Below are 17,163 nucleotides of genomic sequence, written 5' to 3'. Positions count from 1 at the left end.
CTGTACGAGTCAACCTCTTCCGTTCTTTCACCATAAATATGAACATTTACTTCTCAATGTTTCTGGTTTCCAATTACCCTCATAACTTTACTTTTGTTTATTTTCGGTTGTAAATATAGGTAATGGTAGGCAAGGTCTTGGATGATCGTTATCATTTTGGTTTAACAACTTTTGGGTAATAAGGTGTTAGCCACAGTGAATATGAAGACCAAACAGGAAGTTATATTCTGCATTTACCAGCCTTACTACGCAAACTGTAATATTCTGCATGTAACTGAATAGAAGAGATAGATACTTTTTTGGGTAAACTAACTTCTGTATGGAAATTTGCAAAAGAGATGGATAATTTTTTTTTGGTACGTACAAAATGTATGCATGTATTTGTAGAAGAGGGTGATACCTTTATGTGCAAACTATATTTTTATCTTTTGAACATGATTTTTGAGAACGGAGTGTATGCAAAAGGAGAATGTTAGAATTACTCTAACATTCTCCTTTTGCATACACTCCGTTCTCAAAAATCATGTTCAAAAGATAAAAATATAGTTTGCACATAAAGGTATCACCCTCTTCTACAAATACATGCATACATTTTGTACGTACCAAAAAAAAATTATCCATCTCTTTTGCAAATTTCCATACAGAAGTTAGTTTACCCAAAAAAGTATCTATCTCTTCTATTCAGTTACATGCAGAATATTACAGTTTGCGTAGTAAGGCTGGTAAATGCAGAATATAACTTCCTGTTTGGTCTTCATATTCACTGTGGCTAACACCTTATTACCCAAAAGTTGTTAAACCAAAATGATAACGATCATCCAAGACCTTGCCTACCATTACCTATATTTACAACCGAAAAGCCTGTACAGACACCTTTACTGCTATGTCTTATAATAAAGATCAGTCCAGAGACACTCATCTTAACTTGTTCCAATCTGATCAAGTTAACCAAATCACCCAGACACCAATAAAGAGAGGAACAACTACTTATACCGAAAAATCTGAAGATTTTCCGAGTCAACTGAAATATTGCAACGAGCAACTAATTTTACAACTTGTCTTATCCTTTGTATTGAAGTAAAATGTATACTAGTCTGTCCCTCTGCTTTTTTCCCCTTTTGTTGGAATCTAAGTTTTGTTCTGAAACATTTCAAGCATCTTGTCAAAATTCGCTACTTTTATTCCGTTTCGTATGACAGTAATTGCCATATTCTTTTGTTTGTGTACACATTGTCAATTGAACTCTATAAAGGCTTCGAAATGTTAACAAAGGTTTCGGAATGTTAAAAAAAGGGTTCAGAATGTTAAAAAAGGCTACGGAATGTAGTATGGTGATGAAACAATGAAATGCCTTGCAAATTAAATGTACTTTACCTTAACATACATTTTACTTTCCATTGTTAGAATTAGATTCCTAAACATCCGTTTTCACATACTTATAGATGTTAAAGACCCCTTAGGGCAAGAAACAACTTGTTCCCTTACGTGTGCTAGTATACAATTGTGTGTGAAATCATTATTTCCAGTTTTCTCCATTTCGTGCTCGCAGAGCAAAGGAAGCATACCAGGAAAATGGAATACAAAATACCTTCCAGTTAAAATAATTTTTTTTTATAAATGCATAAATAATTTATGTAATAAGTCTTTTCAAAGTCAATTGACATTCAGTGATTTAACAACGTCTAACCTGATATGTTAAACTAACCAATCTCCGCTAATTATTTTGGGCCATCAAAATTCAACCTTTATTTGGATTCCAACTGAGTGAATCCACCGAGAACAATAACTTTCACAACTTGAGTTATCTATACTACAACCATTGCCACAACTTTTGAGTCTTGACGAACGCCAGTCAAAATTTGTAAGTGCCCCTCTAAAATGAAGTTCACATCATACGAACTTCATATTTGAAAAGATATTCTTGACCAAGCCTCAGCTTCTAAGAGTGACTACCACTCAAATTTTGTCAATGTATACACAACTTCAGGTATAGCCTATGTTCAAATAATATAACACCAAAATGACTTCTTAAGTGGTACAAAACTCAGGCAAGGCTTATTCGCTCATAAAATGGAGCGTCAGGTGAGGCTATCCCAAATTTACTACATTTGCCTTTCACGCAATTTTTTTCTGGCAGCTTAGAATGGCGGTTTTGTAAGTTCTAAACATTTCCCAGCATAATCATCAAAAATTCCAAGAATCTAAAAATTGACTTCCTGATTCGACGACAACTTTGTATACAGTCGTCATCTATGAAAGTCGTCAGCATTGTAAGTTTCATGACTGTGATTATAGAGGGCAGCCACAAAATGCCCCAATCCTGCCAACCAGGAGTCCCAGTGCACCTTGTTAAATGAGGCCCATCCTGCCATCAGGACCCCACAAAGTTTTAAGTATGGGCAAAGGTATGGGGGAAATATGACTATGAAGGATTTGATAAATGTTTAAATGAAGACGAGGATTCCCGGGGATGAGGTTACAAGAAAAAATAGAGAGGACATCTACCTGCAGACCATATTTCCTAACTCATGAACCTCACGGAATTTCAAGAGAAATTCTCAACTGCACATTCAATCTGGTGACACCTCCAGTCAAAGGATAACTGGCTATTTCCTGTAGGTTTTATTGTTAATTTGAATGACAGGGTTTCAAAGTAATTTTCTTACTTACCACAATTGACCAATTGAAAATTACTAAAAACAGTAAACTGATATGTTAGTAAACTATAAAATGTTATTCTTAGTCAGTTAGAATGGATGTAAATCAATCACTGTCCCGAAAAATATTTCATTTTTTCTCTAACGCTTATAGCCCGCCCTTTCCCCTCAAAGAAGGACACAGCAATTAATCTACCGTGATTCTTCAGTCTTCAACCTAGTTCAATAAACATACCAATGGACATTCGTTTCCTTCTATTTCAAATCTAAATGCCGAAACGTTTCCGTACACACGATGACATTTTAGCCTTAAGCTTATAAAACTAACATAGGAATTCTGTAACTCAGAGTCATACCTAAAGGACAACTTTGGGTCTTCATATAATCTCTCTATTTACAAAGCCAAAATTTATTATTTCTGTGGAAGAGAGAAAACGCTGCTTTGGATAAAAAATATATCAATTAAAATAAAACTCGCTAATCCCACTTTCATTTGTCTCATTTCATTTTCTGCCTTTTCTTGATTTGTAAACCAATTCACACCTTTCACTTTGTCGGACCTAAAACTTTTAAATTAACCATTCAAAATTTATAATGGAAATAGATATTTAAAAAAAATCAAAATAATCATCCACAAACAATTAGCCGTAAAACACTCACTAAAAACATGAAAATTAAATATTGTCACCAACCATTTAAAAACAGCCATCTATACAAATCCGAAGGAAAATTGTGAAAAACATCGAAAAAACATTATTTTTATAGGAATGGCATATGAAATTTAGGCAAAAGTCTAAACACTGGGAGGTATGAGGTCATTCAGCTCTGAAAGGGAGATCGAGAGTAAACAGTTTTAAAGGTGAAAGGGAAGGAAAATCTGAAAGCAGTTGCACTAAGACATCGTAATGAGAGGGTGTAAAGTAAGATGAAAGAGAGAGAAAATGAAAGGAGGCACAGTAAAAGGAATGACAGGGTTTGAGGCTAGGGGCCGAAGGGACGTTGCAAAGAACCTTTAGTAATGCACCAGAGACGCAATGACGACTCTATACACCAGCCCCCCCTGAGGGACATTCATCTTATGAACCCATTGAAGAAGTGACGAAAACTTTTAAAAAGGAATAAGAAAATAATCATGAGAAATAGGAGAAAACGTCAGAAAATAATATTCTCACTACCCATTAAAAAAAACGGCAAATAGATTTAAAAAAAACCATTATAAGAAAAACACAAAAATCCCAATAACCGTTTTAAAACAAAGCAAACAATAACAATCTTACGGTAAAAGATTCCTCAGTAGCACCATAAATACGAGAGAAAAAAAAATACCCGGAAAACATTATTCTCGCTAAAAAAAAAAAAAAAAAAAAAAAAAAAAGCGCGAAAAAAGCTCTCCTCACACGCCTTCGTCACCCAAACTGCCGCCTGGTATCAGCTGAAGTGGTGTCGATCTTTTATCCCAATTAAAGTCCCATGAAACGAGCCATTCGGACGCCTTCAAATGGCCCCTGATAATGGGGTATTAATCTCCACACCTTCAGAGAGAGAGAGAGAGAGAGAGAGAGAGAGAGAGAGAGAGAGAGAGAGAGAGAGATAATGCATGTTGTTTTAGGCGTTGAATGAGACTACCGTCTTGGATTAATCTCGACACCTTAACCACACACATACACACACACACAGAGGAGGGGAGCATTAGTTGTTCAATAAGGCTACTACATTTATCTCCACGAGAGAGAGAGAGAGAGAGAGAGAGAGAGAGAGAGAGAGAGAGAGCTTTAGTTATTCAACAAGGTTACTACATTACATTTACCTACACTTTTGTGAGAGAGAGAGAGAGAGAGAGAGAGAGAGAGAGAGAGAGAGAGAGAGAGAGAGGCTTTAGTTGTTCAATAAGGCTACTGCATTACATTTATCTCCACAGCGAGAGAGAGAGAGAGAGAGAGAGAGAGAGAGAGAGAGAGAGAGAGTTTTATGTAGCTACTGTACTACATCCAGATCGAGCCCTCTACTTAAAACCACCTACAAATATGATAAATATTTCTTTATATCCCCTTTATATCCTCTAGTATCGCGGGGGAAAAAGCAAAAAAAACTAAAAAAAAGTTTTTTTTTTTTTTCAGTTTAAGCATCCATTAAGGGTGCTTAACCAAAAGGGCGCTGTAAGTGTTTTTGCTTAATCTCAAAGTGGCCATTGGCTGATTAAAGTGCTCCCCGGCACTATTTCTCTCTCTCTCTCTCTCTCTCTCTCTCTCTCTCTCTCTCTCTCTCTCTATTGTTCTAAGGTGCCGGGCGTGCTTCGACTCGTACCGGCAATGTACCTGCATTCTTCAATTTCTCATTAAGTCAATTATCATTAATCAGAACTACGGCTATGTGCCACAAAAGGCTCTAAAAGAATCGGACTAAAAACAAACAAAGGGTGCATCTAAAACAGTAGAAATCCAGATAAGCTAAACTTTCCCCGCCGCTCAACTGCTGAAGAAAAAAAAACTGGTAAAGCAAAAAGGACACACACCAACTACATTGTTTCGTTATCAAGGTAACATCCTTGTATCACAACAGCACTGGTGTCGGCAGTCAAACGAGTTTAGTCGGGCGCGAACAACCCCTTTTTCCTTACCCCACTCCGTCCGATCTCTCTCGATCTCTCTCTCTCTCTCTCTCTCTCTCTCTTCCGTCTTTTTCCCCGTCATCTCCTTCTTTCTCTTCCCTCTTTTCTCCTTTCCTCTTTCTCTCTCTCTCTCTCTCTCCCTTCTTATCCTTTTTCATCTCTCTCTCTCTCTCTCTCTCTCATCTCTGGGGCTCCCATCTTCCTCTTTCCCCTCCTCTCGATCTCTCTCTCTCCTCTTCTCTTCTCTTCTCTCTCTCTCTCTTCCTTCTTTTCCCCTTTCATCTCTCTCTTTCTCTTCCGTCCGTCTTTTCCCCTTTCATCTCTCTCTCTCTCTTCCTTCTTTTCCCCTTTCATCTCTTTCCTTCTCTCTCTTCCTTCTTTTCCCATTTCATCTCTCTCTCTTTCTCTCATCTCTCCTCCCTTCTCTCTCTCCTCTCTCTCTCTCTCCTCTGCTGTCTCTCTCTCTCTCTCTCTCTCTCTCATGCTCTCTCTCTCTCTCTCTCTCTCTCTCCATTCGTCTCCCGTCAAAAGACCCGCGTTCGGAAATAGGAAATAACATGTTGTACGGGCCCACGATATGGGCCGACGCCAGATAAATCCCCAAATCGGTCAATCGAATCGCTGGCTATATCGGTCCGGGGCTCTTCTAATGGTGGTAGCCTCTTCTCCATTACGCAGTGACAAAACACAGGGCCCTCTCGCCTATTAGAAACCTATCACCCGAGGTAGCTCGATGACTTCGATAAGAAGACCAGAAGCTTTTAAAAGAGAAGGAGGAGGGTCGCCCGCCACCGCCGACGCTGAAGAAGACCACGAAGGCGAGGAGGAGGAGGAGGAGGAGGAGGAGGAGGAGAAGAGACGGTGTGGGACTTAAATTGCTGCCTTTTAATTGCTAATTGTCTCGCCGGAGAGAGGTTATTGCCGCGCATTATAATGATTAGGGATTGCCGCCCGCCTCTCTCTCTCTCTCTCTCTCTCACACATTCGGGCAGGGAGGGAGGGTGGGAGGGCAAGGGACACATTTTCCCGGGAATTAACTCCTCGTGCGACGGCGAAAGTGAATGGCTTTGGTAAGATGGTCTCCATTATATTTATCTACCACTTGCTGATAAAACGTAAGGTTTTATTGGTTAAGAAACAGAACTTTATCTCGTTTAAAAGGGCGGGATACAACTTGATTTCCATTTTTATTTTAATAAACCGAATTCCGCCTCAACTGGTTACGGAAGGACATAATTGAATTTAGTTTAAATTATATTTCTTCACCATTTCTAATTAAAAAAAAGTTTTGCCTTAATCGCTTCTCAATTAAAAGAATTTAATATAATTCCCAGACGTTTTATACCATTGTAGCTATCTGTAGGCTATCAAATATATTTTCATTTTTTTTTTCTTATGTAACTGAACTCATCAGTAACCTGACACTCGCCCATTTATTTAACGGCCGTTTTTGTTTTTATCATTACGTTACATAGACTCTTGAGAACAGTTTTACAGAGAGAATTTGACAGAAAAAAAATCAGAATATCTTACACACACACAAACACACACACACAACACACATAGAGACCTTACTTGATCAACGACCAATGGTCCAACTTGCGCGTACATACATAGGAACTGGGAGGTGATAAATATGGGAGATACGTGGAAAAAGTGATAAACTTAGCTAAGGTAAAAGAATGGATCAGTGAGTGTTCCGAGATGGTTCGGTCATGTGGCGAGAAGAGAGAACGAGTGTAAATATTTCGGGGGGAGATCCAAAAGTGATAAAAAAACATGGCGTAGAGATTTGACACACTAATGATGTGTCTTCTATGTAGTTATATGAAGCCGCAAATATTGCGTAGTTTTCTGCAGTTTTATTTCTGGGAGTAACGTCCCATTAAGAAAGAAACTTTATGTTGAATACGTTATATATATATATATATATATATATAATATATATATATATATATATATATATATATATATATATATATATATGATATTTATATATATATAATCTCTCTCAGAGAATAACAGAAGACTAATACAGAAGCAAATCTTAAACACACAAGAACTCGAAGCATAACAGCAATGAGAGTTGACAGGAGAGAATAAAAATGTCGCAGAGGCATAAGAACAAATGACAAAGAACCACCTCTTGGGCATTTCCTGCGTACACCTGCAGGACATTTAGGTATTCCCCTAATCATAAATGATCATTAACCCTTCCATTTAGGGTGGACATTAAATTTCGTGGTCATGTGAGTGAAACCATTGTAAATCGTCTTAAGAATTCGAATGCGCCTGATACCATGATTCTCTCTCTCTCTCTCTCTCTCTCTCTCTCTCTCTCTCTCTCTCTCTCTCTCTGTTTTATTGTGTTTTGATGGATAACATCTGTCTTAAATCCCATCCCTATAATGAACATCCACAAGTACTGACCATTATTTCCTAATCGTTTCCTACTATCATAATTGTGCGTCAACCCTTTCATGTTTCTTTATTTAGAGAATATTCTTGAAGGAATTGATTCGCTCTCTCTGACATAGCACTATCAATGGTCACCGAAGAACCATGACAGTGGCCTACCAACTTCTGCAACCAAGTTACGTCTCAGTCATTCTGCCCTTTTGTTAATAGCGGTTCACCTACAAGATCCACAGAAAAAGCTAAACCCTAGACAATGGTTAACTCTATTTGGACATAAAATACCGCATGGAAAAGAACCACACATATTTCAATTCTTAAATACTTCTCCACAGAAATCATTCTCAACATTCAAATATCGCCGTCTGCCACACAAGCAGGTAGGTACTACCTATATATCATTACGAAAGAGTCAAGTCCCATCAGCAGGCAACTGCTTCCTAAAAACCCACAGCCCAAACGGCAAATAGTGATACTTTACAGTTGTTATTTTAGTTAATATTAGTTGTCGGTTAACGGTGCTCTTAAACTCCGGTGTAACTAAAGTAAAAACTCAAAGGTAAAATGTCATTATGTACCTACTGCAGCATAGCATGGACACGTTTCACGTCTGCATGCAATCCATAACAAAGACGATGTGAACTAGTAGACAAAGTTACAAGTTAATAATTATTAAACTACAGTCGACAATATATATAGCAAATCATAAAGCGCTGATTACCTACCATTCTTCAAGCACTGGCTTAGGACCGGAAGAAGTTCCTAACAAAACTGAAAGGCCTGACTTTTATTATTGTCACCGATAGTCTTGCCTTGCATTAGTAATGAAATACTCGATACTAGCCTGCATTATTGCCTTTTGGTCGTGTAATTTCATTATAAGTTATTTCTATCAATAAAATGGCAGTCATTCAATTAAAACAGAAAATGAGGTATTGCAACCCAACCAAATTCATTAATAAACCATTTATACCTATATATATAATATATATATATATATATATATTATATAATATATATATATATATTATATTATTATATATATATAATAATATATATATATTATCCTATATATAGTATAATATAATATATATATATATTATATATATATATAAATTATTAACATTCATACATATGTATACTATATATAGATATATCATATATATATATATATAATATATATCTCCATACCATAATAATAGAATATATATAATGTATGTTGTGTGTGTGTGGTTGTGTGTGTTTGTGTGTATTAATTAGGGCATGAGTAAAGGCTATAAAAACAAATGTTCAAACAATACAAACTCGTAAACATTATCCGGATTTAAATGTTATCCTATAAATATAGCCCAAGTGGTACCAGACTACCAGCACTCAATACACTTAATCGACAAAACTATGAGTCGAGAGAATTCCTTGGAGCTTAAACCTCTTTAGTTTGGGAGAGCAAAAAGAAAGGACAAACAAAAAGGCGTGAAATAAGTTATAATCGCTTCAATTAATGAAGTCCAGTTTGCCAAGTGGATCGATCGGACACTGATTAGCCCTTTGAGCCACGGAAGATTAATTGCGCCAGCTCAGAGAGAGAGAGAGAGAGAGAGAGAGAGAGAGAGAGAGAGAGAGGAGAATTCTCATTTTCTCCTTTTAAAGGCCAAGGAGTAGGAGGAAGCAAGGTACGAAATGAGTTGAGGAAGAATTAAAAGCCACTTAAAACACCGTCCATCGCCTTCGTATTTCCCCTTCACAAGCAATGATGAAATGAAAGGAAATTTAAACAAATTACTTATAACTTCAAAAAAACGAATGCTTGGTGGTTCCCTTCTAATTCCAAGGGAAGCACGCCTCCTCAGCCCCTTCAAGGAGACACAAAGACCTGCATCAAAGTATTCTTCACGTACTTATTAGACTCGATAATCATTCCAATTCACTCATTATTTCCTTTCAAATCAAGTGAGCTGATTCATACTGTAAGAAACCACTATTTCACTACTACCATTATTTGATTCATACTGGACGAACCAATATTTCACGACTACCATTATTTGATTCATTCTGTAAGAACCACTATTTCCCGACTACTATTGTCTGATTCATACTGTATGAACCACTATTTCCCGACTACTATTGTCTGATTCATACTGTATGAACCACTATTTCACGACTACCAATATTTGATTCATTCTGTAAGAACCACTATTTCCCGACAACCACTATCTGATTCATACTGTATGAATCACGATTTCACGACTACCATTATTTGATTCACACTGTATGAACCATTATTTAACGACTACCATTATTTGATATATACTGCGTGAACCACTATTTCACGACTACTATTATTTGATTCGCACTTTATGAGCCACTATTTCACGACTTCCATTATTTGAAGTCATCAACTCATTTTGCCATTGTCTTGGGCCTCAGAGTCACTACTGCTTACATCTAAGACCTACGCTTTGTTGCAAGTTTCTAAGCAAGAGCTCTGGTACTGAAGCTGGCAGCTTCAAGTCCATAATACCCTACACAGATTATTACCGGAGTTCACGTGTCATAGGCGTCTGTTTTACAAGGATCCCATCCGTTCAAATACTTACTGTACAACTCGGGCATTTCTTGTCTTTGATCATCTATTACAACATCCTGTTCCTTAACCCCCAGTTTCCATTTATTAATAACTATTAATTTACTCTCATAGCAGTTACTTTATATAATAAAGTGAAGGCAGAAGGGACTTCTTTGTCAACTGTATAACTGGATCAGTGGTATCCCACTGACACTAAAGTAACCTATTCTTGGAGCATACTCTTCCCATTAAAGAGGTCTACAAGAAAAGAATGTATTAAACGTATTACATTAACGCTGTTCAAAGATCAAAAACTTAACTCGCTTCACACAATCTAAAATTAAAACTACTTTCGTACCATCTCCATATAGGATATAACAAAACCGCGTTTTATCATTTCGTACCAAAACGCATACGACGGTGGAGTACCAAGAGAGAAAAAGAATAAAAGAACATTAATGAAGACAGATGACTTTTTACTTTTGCTGGAGATAGCTTCCGCTGTTCCTTTAATGATAAACTCCCTCACCTCCAACCTAACTCCCTTTAATGATGAGAGCATTTCGAGGAGGTCGGAGACTGTCGTCGTAATTGTCACCATAATTGTAATTGTAATTCTAATTATTAATGGCCAAGGGCCAACAAAGCATGGCACATGACAGTGAAATATTGAGTGCAAACAATGCCTTTGTTTTGTTTGGTTTGCCCAAGCTCCTTAATGGGAATTTCCCCAAAGAAGAATGTAAAACAAAAACGCTTCCTTTAAAAATCGACCCTGAAATTATATAAAATTACGCTTTACAAAACCTCTGAGTTCGTTTAGTTTTATACCCTGGAACACGAAAGGCTCAAGATGTATTTACTACATTCTTTCATACTTCGAAACTCCAAAATACATGCAAGCACATACACACTGCAGAATACAACCTAAAACACGATCACTAGATTTATTTAGATAAAAACTACACAATCTGCTTCATAGTATGCATGTTTGCATAAGCACATACGATTGACATAACAATTAAGACATCAAAGAAATGTACTGCAATGAATATGGTTACCCATCATATTAGTCATATCATAGCATGTCAATTTCAGCATTAGGGGTTAAGAGGACTTACGAATATATTAACACTTTGAAGGTTCTGACCCTAATTGGAAGACCGTGATTGTCAAGGATAAACTAACATAAACCGACACTTGAATGTATCCCATTAAGTACTTTCAAGGGTTAGCATTCGTGTCATTGTCCCTTAGACAATACAGCTAGTACAGTGGATTTTGAATTCTAAAACCCTAAAATCAGCAGGAACTATTCCATTTGTCTACGCAAAATTGCTATTTCATATATCTGTAATTGCAGATTCTGCGGCAATCCATTTGTAAACAGCAGAAGGAAATATGCCTTATGTGACAAGATAAACAAGTAAACAAAATCAAAAGTGACTCGTGTATACAGACAAAGGCAAGCCACTGAAACTAAAGGTATAGGAAAATGACCATCTTTTTAGAGGCCAAGTACAGTAGAGCAATATGTAGAGAGAGAGAGACATCCGTGACATATATATACGTTCCTTTCCCTAAACCATCGAAATTTGGAACTGCTAGTTCCCGGTCTGACGATTCCTATAACCTTCTTCTATTTAAAAAAAAAAAACTCGAGTTTATCAGGTGATTCAGATCTTTCCGTGTTACATCCTACTCTTGGTTTTCCCTCTTCGATTTCGAACTTTCTTTTGGGTCCTGCAATACTGAAGTATATCTTAGTTTTACCAGACCACTGAGCTGATTAACAGCTCTCCTAGGGCTGGCCCGAAGGATTAGATATTTTTACGTAACTAGGAACCAACTGGTTACCTAGCAACGGGACCTACAGATTATTGTGGGATCCGAACCACATTATATCGAGAAATGAATTTCTATCACCAGAAATAAATTCCTCTGGTTCCGCGTTGGCGAGCCGAGAATCGAACTTCGGACCACCGGATTTGTAGCCGAGTGCGAAATCCACTCGTCCAGCGTGGAACTTGCAATACTGAAAGACCAATTATTTTGTATGGGTAAAATGAAAATTATTTGGGAAACCGAGGTCTGGTGTTACGGTACTGAACGCATTCAGAACTGCGAGTAAGGATACCTTGAAGTACCGGATATTCTCTTACACAACACAACCATTAAAATAAAAATAAAAATTCAACATAGAATCGAGTTACTGAGAAGCATTACGACGCCTTATAATGGAACCTCGTCGGAAAAAAGGCATCTCAAGGATCTCATAATGAGGAATGTATCAACGACCCTCTTCCCGAAACGCCGTCGACGACAGACAACTATAATCCCCAATGATAGTTTACTAGAACACTGGCACAGGACAAACGACAAATCTTAACATGCCAAGCACAGACGACGACAGTTCCCAGAGACTAAGTTCTCCTGATGCATGAACTCGCCCGTAAAAGGAAAGCTGACAATCCAATAATCAACAAAAAAAAAAAAAAAAAATCTAAAACATGACTGAACTGCAGTACTCACACTCCCCTGGAGTTCCCTGGTGGATCTGAAAAGAATAGCAAAAGAATACAGTTCTACATTTCGGAAAAACTGTTCATAACGCAAAGGAGCAATAATAAAAAGCAACTATGAAACATTCAAATTGCAAGGCAAGCTACCTACACAGACAGAATATAGGATTTAGGCATAAGGCGAAGCGCTGGGTTCTATGAAGTCATTCAGCAGTGAAACGGATACGGATAGTAAGTAAAAAGGTTTGAGAGGCGTAACATGAGGAAAACCACGCAGTTAACTATGAAACAATTGCTGAGTTGAGTTCAATATAGAATTTAGGCCAAAGGTCAAGCACTGGGACCTAAGAGGTCATTCAGCGCTGAAATGGAAACTGACAGTAAAAGGTTTGAAAGGTGAAACAGGAGGAAAAACTGGCAGTTGCATTATGAATGAAGTGTTGGGAGAGGGAGGAAAGTAAGATGAAGAAAGAGAGTATGAAAGGAGGTACAGTAAAAGGAACAAAAGGGGTTGCAGCTAGGGGCCGAAGGTACGCTGCAAAGAACCTGAAGTAATGCCTACAGTGCACCGCATGAGGTCCACTGACGGCACTACTCCCCTTCGGGGGAAACAACTGTTAGGAGAGGGTGGAAGAGTACGATGGAAGAAAGAATGTAAATGGAGGTACAGTAAAAGTAATGAAAGTGGTTGCAGCTATAGGCTGTGGGGATACTGAAAAGAACCTTACGTAATGCCTACAGTGCACCTCACAGGCAAACTACCTTCCTTTAACTAAGGCATTATTTAATGTAAAATATGACGAAGCATTCATTATTCAAAGGATTTATATGATATGATTCGAAGGATGAATTTTGAAACCCACGTAAGCAGTAACTGAAAAAAATTACACTAGTAACATACCTCCAAATTAATTTCATTCAAGATTTTACTATGCTGATCTTGTGCTTTGGAAGCACTACTGCATACATTCATTGACACAGTTTCACCTTCGGTCATATACCAGACATTACCCCTCATTATCATTCCTCTGCGTTTATGGCCTTTCTTTCAACCACTTGTTATCAAAGAGACATCTGAATAACTAAGTACGCTTTTAGTTCACTGCCATCATTCTGTTCTTATTATGTGCTTTTTACACTCAAAAGAAAGAAATGGAAAGGAAAGGAATATAAAATTTAGGTCCAAAGCCAACCGCTGGGAAACTGAGAGTAAAAAGGCTTGAAAGACGTAACAGGAGGAAAACCTCTCAGTTGGACTGAAAATGGAAGAGAATATCAAAGGAGGCACAGCAGATGGAATGAAAGTGGGCGCAGCCAGGGTCAGAAGAGGAGCTGCAAAGAACGCCTACAGTGCACCGTGTGAAGCGCACTGAAGGGGAATACCCTACTACGGAGTTTTAACCTCGAAATTTCGCTTAGACCGTGCTATATTTTTGAAGAATTTAAATTGTCATGAAAAAGCATCCGATCGTACCAGAGAGAGAGAGAGAGAGAGAGAGAGAGAGAGAGAGAGAGAGAGAGAGAGAGAGAGAGAGAGACCCCGAAACAAAAATAGCTCTTCCGTAAGATGAGTAACTGTATTGGTAATGACCCTCCGACGTACCTACTCGGGTGCCGGCGAAACCAGTCCAACGACTGAAGTGCTTATACATGTTACCTATGACTAAACTCTTTAATCAATTCGCTCATGCAATCAGTTGCTCTGAGACACCCCCCCCCCCCCCCCCATAAAAAAAAAAAAAAAAATAAAAAAATAAAAAAAATAAAAAATAAAAAAAAAAAAGGGAACCGGAGCGACTTTCAAATGCGGATACGAAACCTTTACATAAAAGCATGAATATTAAGCGTAAGTTCGAACGAATAAAAAAGCGAAGGAACTCCTCAGAAACGAAAATGATGGAGACATCAAGTGACAGAGGAACTAGTTACATTCATTTATTACTAACCCTACCATTAGTGTCATTAAAACTAATAATAATGATGATAAATAAGTGATGAATTTTAAAATTTTCAATGTTATGATAATAACGATTTTGTCATAAAGAAAATAAGCAAAAGTATTATATGGAATGAATCTTGAAGGCCATGAACTTGAACAGCAAGTTTTCCTACACTTGAATGCTCATAAGTGAAGAAGGGTAAATGAAACAAACAAACAAACAAACACACACACATACATTTAAGATGCAGCAAAAAAATCTGAAGAATAACCACTACATTTCCCTTCATCATCTGAAAATTCGTTTACTCAAAAGATGGTAGGTAATATATATATTGTTTGAGAAAACATGACCTTTACCCCAAATAAATTTGCCAATTACTGATGGGGCAACAGCAGCACCCCTTAAGCAATATCCACTATTCAGGATGGAACCAGCAGTCGCAAAGTCAAGAGTAGTTATGCAATAATACTTAGAAGAGCCCTTTGCCCTTGTGCCTTAATATACTGACATATTGAAGCTTTGCTACTGAAACAGTCTTACATCCAGTCACTTCAACTTCACTTACATTCTCCTATATTCTGAGGAATGTTGCAATGTTTGTTTGTTTATTTGGTGTTTTTAGGTTGCATGGAACCAATGGTTATTCAGCAACGGGACCGACGGCTTTACGTGACTTCCGAACCACGTCGAGTGTGTTCTATCAACAGAAATACACATCTCTCACCCCTCAAGAAATGTTGCAATGTAACTTTATCTTTCATTTAGCTTCCTAAGTGGCTATTTAAAAATAAAATATGAGCGTTAAACAGAAATTGCAAAGATATTTGACTCAAGGCAAGTTTATTAAATAATAAATTAACAATAAAAAAAAAAAATAATTTCTAAAATTTGCCAAAGTAAGAAAAAAACACTGACAACTGAATACGAATATCAGTGCCAAATACCTTTTATTGTTTCTTATGGAATCCACATAAGCTTTGATCAAGAGGGCTGAGTCATAATAAGTAACTGGATGGATCTATATACTATAAATAAATATAAATATAAATATAAACTATATATATATATAATATATATATATATATATATATATATATATATATATATATATATATATATATATATTATATCCGCACATCGGAAACTAAGGTTTCTTTTGTCTACATAAGCAAAGAGACCTAAAGACCTCTTGCCTCTTCGATTTCATCGTTGCTATAAATAAAATATATATATATATATAATATATATATATATATATATATATAGGAGAATATATATATATATATATATATATATATATATATATAAATCAATAAGCCGTTTTCTTGAAGGGGGTGGCCCCAAAAACCAAGCAACTGTCACTTTTATAATTATCCTTTACTGTCATGAGAGAGAGAGAGAGAGAGAGAGAGAGAGAGAGAGAAGAGAGAGAGAGAGAGAGAGAGAGGTGGAAAGGATGACACGAACACAAGTTAAATACAATATGGCTCACCCTCGATGGGAGGCGAGGCCGTAAATAAGATAACAATATAAGCCTTTATCAGATAAATCGACTTCGTTATATATCGCAGCTCTTAACAAGAGCGTGGGAGATCATTTGAGGATATTGGATGTTTCGGGGCTACACATTTCGAAAACTGCCATTTGGAGGTGTCACACATTCAAAGATTCCAAACAAATTGGTTATAATGGCTCTCTCGCTTATCCTGATATGCAAATACCTGTGCGTAAATAGACAATTAACTTCGTTCCGCCGTAACTCTTTTTAGTACATGAATAAACTGTACATATGCAAGGACAAACCTGTGATATAAATAGTAATTTATACAATACGTATTAAAAGCAACGTTTCAGATGAACAGTATATTAACAATGCTCGTTTATTTATTTAATATCAAAACCATTTTCAAATACAGTACTAGTTATATTCGATGGAGATGATGCAAATGGCTGCTGAAAAACAATTCCAAATATTAGATTGATTTCCCAAAACGCAGATTATGGAATAACAGAATACCCTGAAATCTCCTAAATATTCACTTCCGAGTAACCTGCAAGAGATGAATTAATAATTATCGTGTCTTGCCACTGAGCAAAAACTTTATCACTAGTGATAATACATTTCCAAACAGCAGCCTCCCAAGGAGGCCCTTTTTGCTTGATTTTTATTTTATATTTCCAGACTCGACTAAGATTTTCCAACAAGACTTGAGATTAGATGAGAGGTGAAAATAAGAGCAAAGTAAAAATAAAGTTGCGTCAAATCCGGATTTAATAGAAAGGATGGAAAGTAAAAGGGAGAAAGCAAAAGACCTTCGGTACAGTCAACGGTTCCCAATCACTTGAACACGCACATATTTACAAAAATATTGAACGTCCATTTGTGGTAGAGAAAAGACGCATTTCTCGCCCAAATTACCTGACTGACTGATATATATATTATAAACTTCAC

The 17,163-nt window shown here is 37.0% G+C and overlaps 1 long non-coding RNA gene across 1 annotated transcript in view; it reads right to left on the bottom strand.

Moving 5' to 3' along the window:
• Positions 1-17,163, bottom strand: part of LOC135207648 (uncharacterized) — a 522,810-nt gene that overhangs the window by 408,851 nt on the left and 96,796 nt on the right. Inside the window, exon 2 of the long non-coding RNA XR_010313016.1 lies at positions 12,779-12,803. This is a non-coding gene — a long non-coding RNA (uncharacterized LOC135207648). The remainder of the gene's footprint in view (positions 1-12,778; positions 12,804-17,163) is intronic.

The sequence above is a fragment of the Macrobrachium nipponense genome, chromosome 34 (assembly GCF_015104395.2).
Source record: "Macrobrachium nipponense isolate FS-2020 chromosome 34, ASM1510439v2, whole genome shotgun sequence".
Taxonomy (NCBI): Eukaryota; Metazoa; Arthropoda; class Malacostraca; order Decapoda; family Palaemonidae; genus Macrobrachium; species Macrobrachium nipponense.
The sequence above is the reverse complement of the archived record's forward strand: the minus strand, read 5'-3'. Positions and strand labels throughout refer to the sequence as shown.